This window comes from Ascaphus truei, chromosome 3, assembly GCF_040206685.1.
Source record: "Ascaphus truei isolate aAscTru1 chromosome 3, aAscTru1.hap1, whole genome shotgun sequence".
Taxonomy (NCBI): Eukaryota; Metazoa; Chordata; class Amphibia; order Anura; family Ascaphidae; genus Ascaphus; species Ascaphus truei.
This window is the reverse complement of record NC_134485.1, coordinates 81,217,717-81,233,944: the sequence shown is the minus strand read 5'-3', so window position 1 is coordinate 81,233,944 and position 16,228 is coordinate 81,217,717. Positions and strand designations below refer to the sequence as shown.

The following is a 16,228-nucleotide window of genomic DNA, read 5'->3' as shown; positions in this document are numbered from 1 at the left end:
CCTTCGTGGCTCTTAAAGTCATTGCTCAAAACATTGAGTATCTTTAAGTATGAGTATACGGTGGTTCAAGGGATCCTATGAAGTAGTACTCCACTTCCATGTGGCTTCTATGCCTCAACCTGCTTTGAATGGGAAGGCAGAGGCAAAAAGAAAACCAGAACATCTTTAGAGTTATCCTGTAAGCATTGACTAAAGCTTAAGGGAAAAGTAGATATACTGTACACCAGGCCTGCACAACTTGTAAAGCGAGAAGGGACGAACTGCTCCAAGGAAAACAGATTTGGGCCGCACAGCTAAAACCATCATCATCATCATCATCATCATCATCATCATCATCATCATCATCATCATCATCATCATCATCATCATCATCATATCTCCCCCAGCACCTCTCATCATCATCCTCATATCTCCTCCAGCACCCCTCATCAATCTCTCCCAGCACCCCTCATCATCCTCATATCTGCCCCAGCACCCCTCATCATCCTCATATCTACCCCTGCACCCCTCATCATCAACCTTTGCGAGACACCCTCTATCTCACACCCCCATCTCTCCCCCTCACCAATACACAATACTCCCCCTCCACATAACACACAATACCCCCCTGCAGACCACACACATCCCACCCCCCTGCACCTCACCCCCCCCCTGCACCTCACCTTACCTCACTCTCCCCCCTGCATCACACATCAGATCCCTGCACCTCACATCACCCCCCTGCACCTCACCTCACATCACCCCACTACACCTCCCAACCTGCACCTCACCTCACTCACTCCCCTGCACCTCACCTCCCCCTCCTGCACCTCACCTCACCTCCCCCTGCACCTCACCTCACTCTACCCCTTGCACCTCACCTCAATCTCTTCCCTGCACCTCACCTCACATCACCCCACACCTCCCCCCCTGCACCTCACCTCCTCCCACTGCACCTCACCTCACTCACTCCCCTGCACCTTACCTTCCCCCTGCACCTCACCTCACTCCCCTGCACCTTACCTCCCCCCCTGCACCTCACTCATTCCCCTGTACCTCACCTCCCCCTGCACCTCACCTCCCCTCCCCCTTTGAACCTCACCTCCCCCTTGCACCCCCCCTTGCACCTCACCTCCCCCCCATTGCACCTTACCTCCCCTTCCCCCCTTGCACCTCACCTCCCCCCAACAGCACCACACGGCGGCAGAGCAGGCAGGACTAGCACACTCGTGCAGTCCTGAGAGCAGGCTCGAGGAGGAGGAGGGGGAGAGCGGGCTCACAAGCGGGAGAGGAGGGGGAGAGCGACTCCCGGGCAGGAGAGGAGGGGGAGAGCGACTCCCGGGCGGGAGAGGAGGGGGAGAGTGACTCCCGGGCGGGAGAGGAGGGGGAGAGCGGCTCCCAGGCGGGAGAGGAGGGGGAGACTGGCTCCCGGGTGGGAGAGGAGGGGGAGAGCGGCTCGCGGGCGGGAGAGGAGGGGGAGAGCGGCTCGCGGGCGGGAGAGCAGGCTCGGGAGGGAGGAGGACGGGAAAGCTGCTGCAGGCCGCACAATGAGTGCAGATGGGCCGCATGCGGACCTCGGGCCGTGTGTTGTGCATGCCTGCTGTACACTGTACAGCTACAGACTGGCTGCAGCTACCTTGACACACCTGTGACTACTGTAGCTGGTGATACTAGATACTCTGTTATTAAGTTATATAATTAATTATCATTTTATAGCAGTTTACTAAAAGTGTTATAACAGCTTTGAAGGTTAATGCTGTTATTTCTAGAAGTGAAAGTGTTAAAGGATCACCATAAAACAGTGTTTATTATATATGAATTACAAAAACAGTCATTGAGTTGTTAATGGGAAATACATGGTACAGTATATACAGTACAGGGTGAATCTGTGCTTGGTTTTCCAGCATAGTACTGTAGTTGGAAGCATAAAGATCCTATGCTTTCCACGGATCCTGATGACTTGACTGCACAAATGGTAGCTACTGCACCAGCAAAACTGTAGCCCCAACCAAAGGACCCCTCAGGTTAAAGTCCCTTGCTATTTGAGGATAATCCCATCCAATGTCATATCTGTCATTGCAGGTCCTTGTGACACTAAAGTGGTTAAAAAACTAACATTCAAATAGCAGATCAAAAATGTAAAACAACAACAAAATAACTCAATTCAAACTCAATGTAGCTTTTACAAGTAAATGGTTTTTTTTTGTATAGAGGTCATCATTTAATTTCACTTTATGCGTTTTGGGATATTGAAAAGCAAATCAATTACAAATGGTTTGGCCTTTTGTGGAAATTACAGGCATAACCACAAGGACAAGACCAACCTAACATAGCAACAGCAACAAAGAGTACTCGGAGCAGAAGGGGACACAAAAGAGGGGATTCAATAAGCTCCGATACGGGGTATCAGAGATTGATCCTGCATTAAAGGACATTCAAGTCAATATTAACTAATGTGGGCGCAAGCTATGACACCCCTTATTGGAGCTTATTGAATCTCAGTACTTATTCAATGTGCTGTGAAGCTACTTCCCTGTGTTGGAGAAGATTTTAGTCCCATTGACTGGAATGGAGTTCAACTCTTCTCCAGCACTAGGAAGTATTGTCACAGCATACATGGTAGATGTCAAAGAGGGAAGCAACTAGATCAGTATACACCAATTTGTATTTGCAAGCAACATTTAGGGGGTAATTCAATATACTCCAAAGTACCTGTTTGGACCATTATTGGAAAAACTTCCACTGAATTCAATGGGAGTTTTCAGCCAATAATGGCCCTAACAGCTGCTTCTGAGTATACTGAATTACCCTTTAGTTCAGAAGATCAAAACAGAATTGAAACTCCAATTACAGTTCTTATTACCTTTACAGTATATTCTTTTATCTACCTATTTTTTGCTCGTCTGAAGCTGAATCTTTTTAATTTATCACAGAAAGTTAGCATTTGCCTCTGAAATGTTACACCCTTGTTCAAAAACCCAGTTCTTACTCCATCTGACCTGTAGCAACATCTCTCTGTGACCCGGGTATGAACATCTAATTGTTATCCCATGGGTTAATGGATGCAACTATGTAGGGCACTATTTGCAGTGCCAACACTATACAAGAATACATTATAATACATTACTGCAGTATTTGACTTGTCAGTGTTTAATAAATATCAGTGACACGTGAAGAAGAAACCTGCGAGGTTCAAAAGCACTGTATACTATTATATACAGTAGTACAGTAAATGATAAACTCTCGTGTTGGTCCTTGAAAAGGTATCACAACCTACAACAGATCCGTACTCCTGCATGGCCAATGTGACAAGTAGAACTTTGAACTACATCAACCCCAGTGATCAACTAATACACTATTAAAAAATGTAGGGAGCTTTTAGCTAATTGAGAAATCATTTAGACCCTATAGCTTTTCAAAAACAGTGTCTCAAGGTAAATGACAGAGGCTACAAAAGACTAGCATGGACATTTGTGCCATTTTACAATAGGATGACAATAGGACTGGAGCAGGAATGGCTTCAGCTAGTCCTGATTTTGCATCTACTGTACTATATTTATAGAGGTTGTTGCATCTTGTGAGAAATCTATCCGTATGGACAATATACCACAATCACTTGCTGAGGAGGCTGTGCATGATATTGTACCTAGAGCTGTGTGATTATTCTTTTGTGTAGCATTCGCACACTGGGGTATTATTACATACAATACTCTACTTTAGTGGTCACTCAAACACTACTGTGTAATCCAGTTTAATACATGTATAATTTTTCACATTTAAAAAACTAAAAATTAGAAAATAAAAAAAAATCTAAAATGTGGTAACAATAGAAATTGAATGGACACACTTAACCCTTAAAGTGCCAGTCAAACAGTGCTTTGTAAAGTCGCTGTAGCACTTGAGGGATTAGTAACACACAATAATATGAGTAAATAGGATACACAACGTTTTTCATTTTTCATGTGTAGTATAAACTAATTCACCGGACTATTACAGAACACAAAATGTATTTTTATTTTATTGAAACCAACAACTTTTAGAAAGGCCATAATCCATATTACTCAATTTTCAATACAATGCCATCAAACCAAATTATTATTCTTAGAAGTTTCATAGTAAGATGTTTATTAGATTTATCAGTTAAGCTCATTATATATTGTTGAGTATATTTCATGTGATATAATTCATTTTTCTTAATCAACTCTTGCATATGCTCTTAAAATAAAAAAATAAATTAAAAAAAAGATGGTTCATTCACAGTCTGGTCAGGATTAATAAATCACAATCTGCACCTGATAGTGGGATTACACATGATTTAGAACACTGCCTATGTATATGGATGTCTTAACCAATCTTTAATATCTTCCTACATCTACAGGGCAGTGTCGTTTAGCAATAAACCCACAGGCGACATCTCAAAAGCTTTTCATATCTCGATTATAAAATTCTATGCAATATGCAAATTACATCAAGGAAAGTCTATAAGGGAGTAAAAGGGATGGAAGGAAATTAAATCCTTGGGAGCTGAAGAGGACAGGAAATAATGATGTGCCGAGTGTTCCTGGTTTGTCTCTCCAGCAGTTAAAAGGTGTAATTTACAGTTAGGAAGGGGTTAAAATACACCTAACCCCTTCAGCGCCAGAGCATCCAGAAACACATTGCAAAGCAATACTTGATGCTGAAAGGAGGGTTATGAAACTAAGAAGTATTAAGGGGAGATGAAACTGCTAAAGAGCACCCCTTAATTCATATGCTGACTGCACCCCTAGAGCTAAGGCTTCTTACAGAGACAGCTGTTCAAAATGTGATCTGTTACTTTCACTCAGAGAACGCTGCTGACAGCCACTTTTCTGTCATGGCTTGCACACAGCAGTGCAGGAAATATAGTATGTTTTAGTTGTAGGTACTCTACATACAAAATCAGGAGCATATATATTACCATAATGTATAAATATATAAATATGCATAATGTATAAATATATAAACCCAGGGAGGGCTGCTTCACCCCCGTAAACCCTAATTCCAGCTGCCACATGATTTTTATATATATATATATATATATATATATATATATATATATATATATATACACATATACATATCTATATCTATATATATATATATATATATATATATATATCTATATCTATATATATAGATATATATATATACACATATACAGTCTACACACACATACATACATTATACACACACAGCCATGTATGCAGCACTTTGTATAATTATCATACAGACATTCATTCAAATACTGGGAAGGAGTATAAAAGGAATAAGAGCATTAGATGGATAATAGGAGCTGGGAGTTCCTGTGTCTGAGAGATCAATCTACAGTACCTACAGTATGATGATTCCTTTGGGTTTGTTTTAATACACTTACCAGGTTTCATTATCTAATTCAGTAGGAAAAGAGAAACTAAAGGGACACCATTATCTTTTAATCACAGCAGTGTATCTGCTAATAATCAAACTTCTCCAGTAAAATGTGAAACTGGTATCACATAATTTGGGTACTTTATATTACACATTGCATAACAATAAGATATTAGCAATTTGATGGCACATTTTCTCACCGCCGTCAGTCTGCATGATGCAAATTTGAGTTCAAAATCTTTCGTTAGTAATTCTAAGACTGGTTGCTGTTTGTTCTCTAGTTTTGTAATCGCCCCCTCTGTGTCAGAGGGGTGTCAGATGGGCCTGCAACCCACTGCCGAAAGGTGAAGTAACTTCACGGTTTGCTTTATAATGTATTTATTAAGATATTTAAGAATATAGAGCAATGGTTGCAGATATTTGTAATATGACAAACGGTTTCAATTACTCAATGTATGTCACCCTTTTATTATGTACAGTATATAGGTACACATAACTTTGGTGTGTTATTGCTTCTACAATAAGGGATTGAACACAAATGGCCCCATGATGGAGACTATAAAGTGCACTGAAAATATAATTACTACACCCTACTCCTAATTCCTATCAATAGCCATTACAAGTACTGTACTGTATGTTCTTTATTATTATTAGGAAAAATCTATAGATTATGAAAATGTTACACTGGAATCATTTATTTGGGTAAGCAGGCATCTAGTTAAGTGGTTTCCCACTCTTTTTTGCTTAAGAAACCCTATCATGCTATTGTGAAATTCATTAGAACCCCAACCCTCTCTAACAGTAACTCTGTGATCAAATGCATTGCATGGAACCCCAACCCTCTCTAACAGTAACTCTGTGATCAAATGCATTGCAAGGAACCCAAACCCTCTCCAATAGCACCTTCTGAGATCAGATGCTTTAAGAGAGGGTTGGGGTTCCTTACAATGAATCTGATCTAAAACTCGCTATAAGAGAGGGTTGGGGTTCCTTACAGTGCCATTCTGAGATCAGTTGTATTGTAAAGGAACCCCAACCCTCTCATAGCACATCTGAGATCAGATGAACTGTAAGGAACCCCAACACCCCCTATTACCATGTCTAAGATCAGATGTATTGTAAATTATTCTGTATATCAATTTGCAAATGACTGGAACATTGCAGGGCTGCTTGCAGAACCTCTGATGACAAAACACTGATCTAGTTAATATGGAATGTTTAAAAGTGGCACAGGAATGCAATGGCACTATACAAGTTGCATTATCATCAGATAATGTGTTACCAATCTGATAATTAAACTCCTGTCATGATATAAGGCACTAAAATCAGTAACCAAGGAGGCTGGATTTAGCCTTCAAAAAAGTTATCATCTCTGTCCAGCATCAGCGCCTGAGAACGTGTACAGTGTTACTAAAGAAGCAGAGAGGAGTAAATAATAATAATAATAATAATAATAATAATAATAATAAAAAATATAAAACTTACCTGTCTTCTACAGGAGGAGAAGAAAGAAAGAAAAGAAAAAAAGTATGTTGCAAGCACTCCAGTTAGATACTGTATCAGGGACCAGGCGACAGATCCATCTCCCTTTGCCCTTCCATGCTAGCCTGTCTCCAGGTTGCCAGATTTGAGAATATGTGCTGTGAGATCCTGCCCAGCAACCACTCAGTGCTCTCCGCCTGCATGTACACTGTGTGTTTCACTACCTCCAGCTGTTTATATCAGTAACTAACCGAGCAAGCAAGAGAGGAGACCAACTACGCACATGCTCAGTGCTGCCCTGCTCTGCTGCTACTGCTTTTCAGTCCCAGACATCTGCGGGGTCCTAGCGACTTCTGCTGAGCACAGCACAGAAGATGCAGTTGGGGATGATCATCTTCACTACAGCTGTGCTCCAGCTGCTGCACAACGCTGCACCTGTGCACCTGGGACACATTGCAGATCCCCTTGAGCAACAAAATAATGCTAATCTAATAAATCTATCATGATTATTGCGCTCTTGTCTGCCAAGGGGGCTTTTAATGCAATGGTTTGAATTGCATTGCTCGATCAACTAATATTGGAAAGGGGTTATTATGATTACTTCATTTTGATGTGATGAAGACAAGTGCACTGTTATAAAGGATACGTGTTGGAGAACTGGGATGTACAGTACTGTATACTGCCTAGTGCATTCCACATACGGTCATTACCTATATTTAGCTTATAATTAATTTTCTATTAAATACATTATTTTATCATTCTTTTTTAATCTACAGTCCAACCCCTTTACTCATGCAGGAAATAAAGAGAGATGTAAAGGCAATAGATACTATTTGTATGCCCCCTTGGATCTGAACAGCAGATGCTCGTTAGGTGACAATAAAGAGTGCCCCTGACATGAAAGAAAAATAAAATGAGAGAGAAATCCTTTCTCTAGTCTAGACCGAGGAGCTTACCATTTATTTTTAGCAGTGCTACAGGTGCAGAGAACAGATTGCATGTGAGTGTATACAGGAATTCACAGTGACTAAAAGCAATTAGTTGAAGTGCTCTAGTTGTATAAAAATACAATCCGGTTTTGCATCAGTACAAAGTCTCCACTTCCTGAACTCTTTTTAGCATTGTCAGCAGTCCATTCTTTCTGAAGGACAGTCCTTTTATACCTTTCTTTCTGAAGTCATTCTAACTTCTACGGTTTGTTTCTACTATTTATTAAAAGAAAAAGAGGATTACAATCAATAGGTTTGTCATTCTTTTCTTCCACACGATGTGACCACTGGTGGCATAAGTGTCACACACCCTGCTGCTATCCCTACAAAAGCATGTTAAAGAATCAATGCATTATGCTTGATGAAAAAAAAATATGTTTTCTTTTCCCTTTAATATTGCAGAGACCATCTGTTGCTGTTTTTAGTGATACTGCTGATTTCAAGTTCTTCTACTTTACTTGGATTTTAAAGGTACAATCCCCAAATGCTAGAATTTGATTATTTTTAATTTTTTTGCTCCATGTGTAGCAGGCGTTATCGTGTGATTTCACATTACCACAGTTGCGAGTTTTACTGGGCCATTTGCGCTATTGGATGATTTGCAATACAATTCAATGGAGTCGGGAGTGGACATGTCGTATGATTTGCAAACCGTGATTCGCCAATTGGTGCCTTAACGCAGGATAATGGCTTCAATAACGTCTGCTACATACGAACATATTGAACATCATTCCTCCATATCCCAGCAGCTCCCTCCTAAACTTCCTCGGACCCGTCTAAGGGCCTTGTTCAATATGGCGCAAAACAAAAATGACCATTCAAGTACTGACCGCATTGAATAAGGCCCCAAGTCTGAGGGGGGAAAAAAGCATCTAAAAATCCCGATACAACATGGCAAATAGAATCAAAGAGATGTGCAAACTTTTCATAAAATGAGCAAAAAAAATTCAAAAATCTTTTGCGGGGAAAAAAAAAAAGGCAAGATTTGGCAAAATGGAACTGTGCAGGTGACATTGGTCCTGTGACCTTGGTACGTCAAACACAATTTCCAGTAGAAATGTGACAACAATGTACAGTAGGGAATATTTTGTAAATTTGCAAATTTTTCAAAAATTTGCACGCAAATGGGGTGAATCGAAACAGGACAAATTCGCACATCAGGGGAAGCTTTAATTCCAATCTGATTATATAACTGAGATTTAGCCTCTGATGGAATCACCTGTTCTAAAGTAAAGACTGATTGAGCCACCTGTTCTGAAGCAGGGACTGATTCAGCCACCTGTGCTGAAGCTGGAATATGAGCTGAAAAGCTGACCCGTTGGGGGAACATGAGGACTGGAGTTGAGCACCCATAGGCTAGGATTCACTAAACTATTAGCGTGAATGGCAGGTAACGCAGGCTCGAGCTCCAAATCCCCATATGAGACCTTAGTTAATGTCTCCCGTAAAGTATGTGCCTTACAGAGTGGTAATCCTTGAAATTAAATTAGACACTAGAATTTAAGATTTATTTTTTGAGGGGGAGGGGCGGATTGGGGGTTCTGCTTGAAGGTGTCACTATTTCATTTGATGTGTTTAGCTCGATATTGATTTTGGGTGGGATTGCGCGCTCATAGTGGCTGCCGCCATGCACAAATATTAAGCAAACAGTTTACAATGATTTCCCTTGGGGCTAGTGAAATAAAAATAAAAAAAAACCAAGCAGAACCAGTCAGCAACAATATAATGTTCATTTATTTTAAATGTATAAAATATATTTAATGAAAAAAAGAAGAAGCAAGTAACAAATGATGTCAGCATACATTATCAGGGTCAAGTGCTATTTTAATATATTTTTGGGTGATGTTTTTGCTTTACATCCTTCATCAGCCAGCCAGATATATGAAGGTCAGCAACTTGTTGCTCTATATCTGACCAAGAAAGAAGGAAGAGCGGAGCACTCTCAAATGCACCAGATCATGTTTTCATGGGAGACGACTTTAATTGGGGATCCAGGGGCTTAAAGCTGCAGTTCAGTCTTTTTTTTTTTAATTATTTTTTTTACTTCTATAGTTTCATGTGGGCAATCTCTACTTACCTAAAGAACTGTATAGCTGCAGGTCAATTCGTTCTCCATGTATTGATCGGCAAAATTTGGTGACATCATTAGTGAAGGGATCTGTTTTTCATCTGCTTCTGTCAGTCAGTGGAAGCTCATGAATATTCATGAGCACTCCTGCACTGACATGTGTAAGAGGGAGGGCAGGGCTGACAAAGGGGTGTGCCAGGGCTTGTGACAGGACATGAAGGGGCAGTGCCTTAGTAAATGGTTGTTAAAATAGAATACAAGAAAATTGGTCTTTCAAAGTTGTTGTTTTTTAAACAGAAAATGCTTAAAGTATTTTTTCTTACTACAGAACTGATTTATTAAAAAAAAACACACATGCAGGATATTGACTGAACTGCAGCTTTAATGTTATGGATTTGAGAATATTAAGCTGTACACATAGCAGTGTAAAGTATTCAGATCACTATTACAACGTGTTGCGGAAGTGGAAAAGTACAGTGCGCAGCTAAATTAACCTCTAGTACTATAACATACTAGTGTAAACGTAAATAGGTGCACCCTTGTATAAACCCTTATAGTGCAAAATCCTGTGTTAGAAAGTATATATAATACGTGTCATTGGCGGTTGCAGCTGTATCAAGCGAGGTGGCTCAGCACTCCGACAGCACTAAACTGTAAATGACACTCCATCTGCCGTAGTTCGATCGTGTGGTAACCTGTTGTGTAATTATACACTATATGCCTATGATCTATCTATCAAATGTACGCAGAATACTCACCTTTATTTTACTAAACTAAATTTTATATACTTCACTATTGCGGTTTTGCGGTGTTGTGGAAGTATTAGGCTGCGCTTATAGTGCCTGGCGACGGCGACGTTGCTCGAAAACAAAACTGACTCCGTCGCCAGCGCTTATAGTAAGCGCGACGGCGACGGAGCGTCTGGAAAATTGGTAGCCGGGTCTATTTGATTTTTTAGAGACAGTCGCACATGTGACTGTCTCTAAACCAATCAAATTGTGCGGCTGGCCCCCTTTAGTGACGTCACTAAAAAACAAATTTCAACTTTCGCGGGTGGCGACGGCGACGGGTGATGTCATCGGAAGCGTCGCCGTCGCCAGCACTATAAGGTTGCTATTATAGAGTCTCACAACAATTATATAAATGACTATTAATCCGAAACAAAAAGTGACTGAACCATGCTTTTTAAATGTCTAGAAGGATACTTTGAGTTTGGTCCTTACAGAACATCTTTGCTGGGGCTGTGGTATGTTTAATGTTGTGGATGCAAGTAATTAAAATGAGGGGGAGATCAGATTTAAATTCTGTGTATGCAGTGGTGCTACAGTAGTTTATCGAGTGGAGAATATACATACATACATACATACATACATACACATATTAAGTGTAAGCTCATTGACTCATGTTTTGGTTTTGAACATAGTTTTGATCCCAACAAATTGTCATATTTTTGTTTTGACAAATCTCCATTTGTTTCATTTTGGAATATTGCAAGATTATGGAACATTTTCAAAATAAGAAGGCAATGTGCTTCAAATATCATAAATACAATTAGAAAACTAAAATAATATAACAACAACAAAAAGAATACAAAATGGTGAGAAACACATAAAAATTTGCACATGGCTGGGCTTCCTGGATTTGGTTGTTAAAAAAAATTGAGGGTTTTCTTTTCAGTTGTAGAAATCTTATTTCACACAGCCGGTTTTGCCCAACTCTAACACATAAAAACATACATACACTTATCCAATAACCTACAGTACAGGGCCAAAATACAATTCAGATAGAAAGGGGTTAAAGACAGCAATCAGTGTATCGATTCGATCCTGCATTGTTTTGCCAATGTTTTCTCTTTAAATCATTGCACCTTTCAAGGGCCGTCTCTGCAACGGAGAACATTGCTCATTACTGAAACAGCTTTGACTGTCTCCGGACCTCTGGGGAGGATAAAACTGCTCTGATCTCTCCAGTATGAGGCTGAGTGAACCTCTGAATGCTTTTACCGCTAAGCCTTCTTTCATGCTAAGGGCAGATCAATTTTGGAGCCGTTTATCTGGTTTTCCCTGGCAGGGGCTATAACCACAATGAAAGAAAGCTTAGGGTATTATATAAGTTCATCCCATTCCTCAATAGCCAAGCTTCCAAAATACTGAGAAAGGTATTTTTTTTTAAATACAGAAATAAATAATAACTAGATTTCACATAGCGCTGTTCTCCCAATTCTTCACAATTACAGTATAGTGCACTGTAAGCAGCACATAGGATTGTTACAGACCAGTCCCTCTCCAGATGAGCTTACAATCTATGTTTTTGCTGATTGATGCACAAGGTCACACGGAGCTCACACTGGGATTTGAATCAGTTCCCTCTGCTTGCAGGTGCATGGGCGTGGGCGTGTGTATTTAACCTACTGTACTCTGCCACTTCAGAATACTACAGCAAGTAAGGACACACTGGGGCTTTGCAATACAGCTTTTCTGAAAGATTTCTGCAAGGAACGGCAGGAGCCTTGCTTGTTCTAGCATCAACTTTCCTATTTCTTCCCTGTGGTTCTCTTCTTGTATATTTTTCTGTGACCCACTCTATATTCTGAATTTGTATTCGTCCTGCTTCTAATCTTCTGAATGGGAATGCATGTCTCAATTTCATGCAGCAACTGATGCATGATTTGTAACCAAAACACTGTGGTTTTCATTGCATTTCAGATCCCAGATTTTTCTGGGTTGTATTTATTTTATATTTAAAACAGCATATTCTTGTGCATCTTTGCACATAGTAGAAAAACCCAAGTACAATTAATATATAGTCTAATATAATACAATTATTATAATTCTTTATTCTTCTATACCACCCAATGTATACTCAGTCCTGTACAAATTAAGATACACATAGATTAAAGAGGGAAATATCACTTCAGAGGTACAGGTAAGTGCTACAGCTTCCTGTAAATTGTAACAATATGAGTGAGTCTGCTGTAAATACAGTAAATTCCCAAGTGACAATGGAAGAATATGTAGAACATGCAGCATATTTGTAGTGAAAAGAAGTGATAAAAGGCGCGAACAATTTAGTAAAAAGTGAAAATAATAATAAGTGTTTAAATGATGAAAATAAATAGATTATCCAAACACCCAGCTCAAACCCTCTCTGGTGGGACCTGTTTCACGGGTTCCAAGGTTTAGCAATTTCTTAAAACATCCAGGGGGAGCATATAGGGGAACATGCAGCATATAGCACAGTTCGTAAAAGGTATGCTAACAAAGCTGGAAGTACTATTTAAAGCCAAGGATGTGGGTTTTTAGTTGAGATTGAAGGTTGGGGTGGGGGGAGTAGTTAGTGAAAGAAGTTGGTCAGGAATTCCAGTGATAAAGTTCTGCAAAGGTGAATGATCTCAGAGTATGCTTATTAAAGCAGCAATCCTGTTTAGTAATATATATGTAGCCCCTTTTCCTCGTACTAAAGGAACCACCAGTACTGCTGTTACCTGTTTGGCTACCAGAAGGCCTGAGCCTCCGCCTCTGGGAGCCTAGAGTGTCGCTTGGTCGCCACAGTGAGGCACCTCCACCTGAGAGGGATCCCAGTGTTGCTGGATAAGCCCCTCACAGGAACCAAATAGTAAATACACACACGGGTATATAGTAATGGGTTTTACTGAACAACAATACGCAATCTGCACCCCACAGTATATAGCCCACACTCAACCCCAATACACCAATTGAGTGCCCCCAAAGTACATAGGGTGCTTGGCATAAATATCCCTGATGTCCTTTTCCCCAATGTCAGGGCCCACCCAAGTGCATGGAGTAGCGCTATCTTGTGAACCGTTGGTGCACTTGGTGTGTTGCCTGCCCAGGTGCTCCGGCACCCAGGTACTGCCGAACAAACAGGGATCTGCTGATCCAGCGATGTCATCATCTGCGAAGGCGTCCGCCTCTGCCTGGGGCCAACTCTTGTTGAAGGGTCTCACCTTAAAGAGTCTCTGATAATATGGTGGTGGTCTTGTCCCAGACCACAGGTCATAAGTCACCGCGTGGCGTCTCCACTGTGTGACTGACACTTATACAGTAAAGGGGAAGTGTCCCTATCTAGGGGCCTTCCCTGATGCAACCATAATCTTTGGCGAGTCGGGCCTAGCTTGGACCTGGGGTTCCTCTAGGCCAAGCCTCAGGGCCACTGGCACCTGAGACACTAGCTTACCCTTCTCTGTCCTGCTCCCGACTGAGCGCGAGGTGCCTGCGCGCCAAATGTATCTAATTGCACTTACTCCTGCCTCTGTAGCCCTATTGGCTCTGCCAATACTCCTGCCTCTGTAGCCCATGTGGTGTGCAGCTCCTGGGAGTTGTAGTTTCCTCTGCGGAGACTGTACCTAATGGCCGCCGCAACTATTGCCATTGCTCATGCGCGATCCTCTAATGCACATGCGGGCATCCCCAAGATGCTGCACCATGCAGCGGCGTCCGCCGCGGACCTCCGATGACCCGCTCGCCCGGCAGCAACCTCCCTGCAATGTACGCATCTCCCTCTACTCCCAGCGGGTCCTCCAGCCGCTCCGACGGCACCCAATTGCAGCCGCCCCCCTCCCACAGCAAAGGTAAGGGGGCCACTTGGGACCTGGTACATATATATATTTATATGTATATAATATATAATTTTTTTACATAATTGGAACCGAGGGTTCTTCCAGTGCAGAAGCTGCCCACTCGAGTCATAACTCCACCACCTTGTGTCATAATCCTACCATCTTGCCCACTCGCATTGTAACCTCATCCCCAGCGAAATGGGACATTTCATCATGTCTGTTTCGCCGTGATGTTCAGCTGCAGACAAACCCTCCACCGCAGCTGATTTGCCGCTCTAAACTGAGCAGCCTCCTGCTTCTAACATAAGGTACATTTTAAGGGTTTTAGTATTTAGGGGTTTTAGTGGTTAGGGTATGAGCTTAACTTTAGGGGTTTTAGGGTAAGGGGTCAAGGTTTTTAGGGTAGGGTTTTTTGTTAGTATTAGGCGTTAACATTAGGGGGGTTTAGGGTAGGGATTAAGGTTATGGACTTACCTTATAGGTGAAGCAGTCATTGGCTGAGTGTCCTGGTGGCGAGGTGAGTTGCAGTTAAACACTGGTGGTCCTTTGGCTGTGATGAAACGGACGCGACCAAATGTCCTAGACCGATCCCCAGCAGATACCAGAACATCTGCTCCTTGAGGTAAGGAGGGGTCTCACGCAAATCCCACGCATTTGTGAGACCCTTTCTTGTGTTTCAGAGGAAGGAGACTCTTGAGGAGCACTGATACCTTTACAGGTATCTGCCCTCAACATAACATACTTCAGCACCGAAGGACTTCAGTTACTATGTTACAAAGAAAATATTTTTGTTTCTTGGCAAGATTGTAACTTTAAAGGAGCAATCCCACAAAATCGGGCAGTTGAATTTTTGAACGGGAAACTGTCAATCAAGTGTTTTCTTTCCGCCTATCTCACCCTGTCCTTATCAGAGAACCAATAAAAGATAAGGGGAGATGGAGACGGGAAATCGCTTTCTGAACACAAAGTGACATCACACGAAAGGCAAAAGCCAGAGAAAATCTATCTTCTCCCAAGCCTAACTTAAAAAAAGAAATAAAAAATACTTATAATGTAGATGTCAGATTTGAGTAAGAAAATGTATTTTACCTAGATGAGACCTCTTAAACATGTCACTTTTATTCTCTGAGGGTTTGTCCCTATAAGTGCATATTGCTTATGGAATGACCCTTCAATGAGGGGTTAGTCAATATATATGCGCAGTATGATATCTATAGAAATGTTACTGTCGTGTACGTCGCTGTGTACTGTCCAGAACACAGACCCACTAGGATCCAAATCCTGGAGAGTAGAGTAGTGAAGTCCGGGTCCGAGGTCAAGGCAGGAGAAGGCAGGATAATCGTGGTCACTGTACCGGGGCTGTAGCAGGCAGAATCGTAGGGGTCACAGTTCCAAGGTCGTCAGCAATAGGCAAAGTACAATGCAGGCAGGACACGGCTTCCAACAGAGAACAAGGTATACAGAACCTTGCACAGGCAAGGAGGAGTGGGGAATGAGGCCGTATAAAGGGAGCAGTCAGGTGTAGGCAATAATTCCAGACTGATGCTGACTTCCTGCCTCGGTGGCCATGTTGGGAGATCCTATATGGATCCGGAATGAGGCAGACTAGGAGTTGTAGCAAATTAAAGTAGATACATTCATTTTAGATAAATACTCTGCAGACTAGCTTTCTAGTCATTCAGAAGCTGATTTACAGTTGGTAAATGACGTAAGAGCACAAACTCATTGCGTGGTTGCAAATGT

At 41.6% G+C, this 16,228-nt stretch overlaps 1 protein-coding gene across 4 annotated transcripts in view; it reads right to left on the bottom strand.

The window, feature by feature from the left end:
* WSCD1 (WSC domain containing 1) overlaps nucleotides 1–7,136 on the bottom strand; it is a 162,357-nt gene extending 155,221 nt beyond the window's left edge. For 2 of the 4 annotated variants that reach the window (XM_075594408.1, XM_075594405.1), the window contains exon 1: nucleotides 6,853–7,135. The gene's annotated coding sequence lies outside the window, so the exon portion shown is untranslated. Of the gene's footprint in view, nucleotides 1–6,852 lie in introns of all 4 variants that reach the window. The other 2 variants (XM_075594407.1, XM_075594406.1) reach the window with 2 other exon arrangements.
* Nucleotides 7,137–16,228: the final 9,092 nt, after the last annotated feature.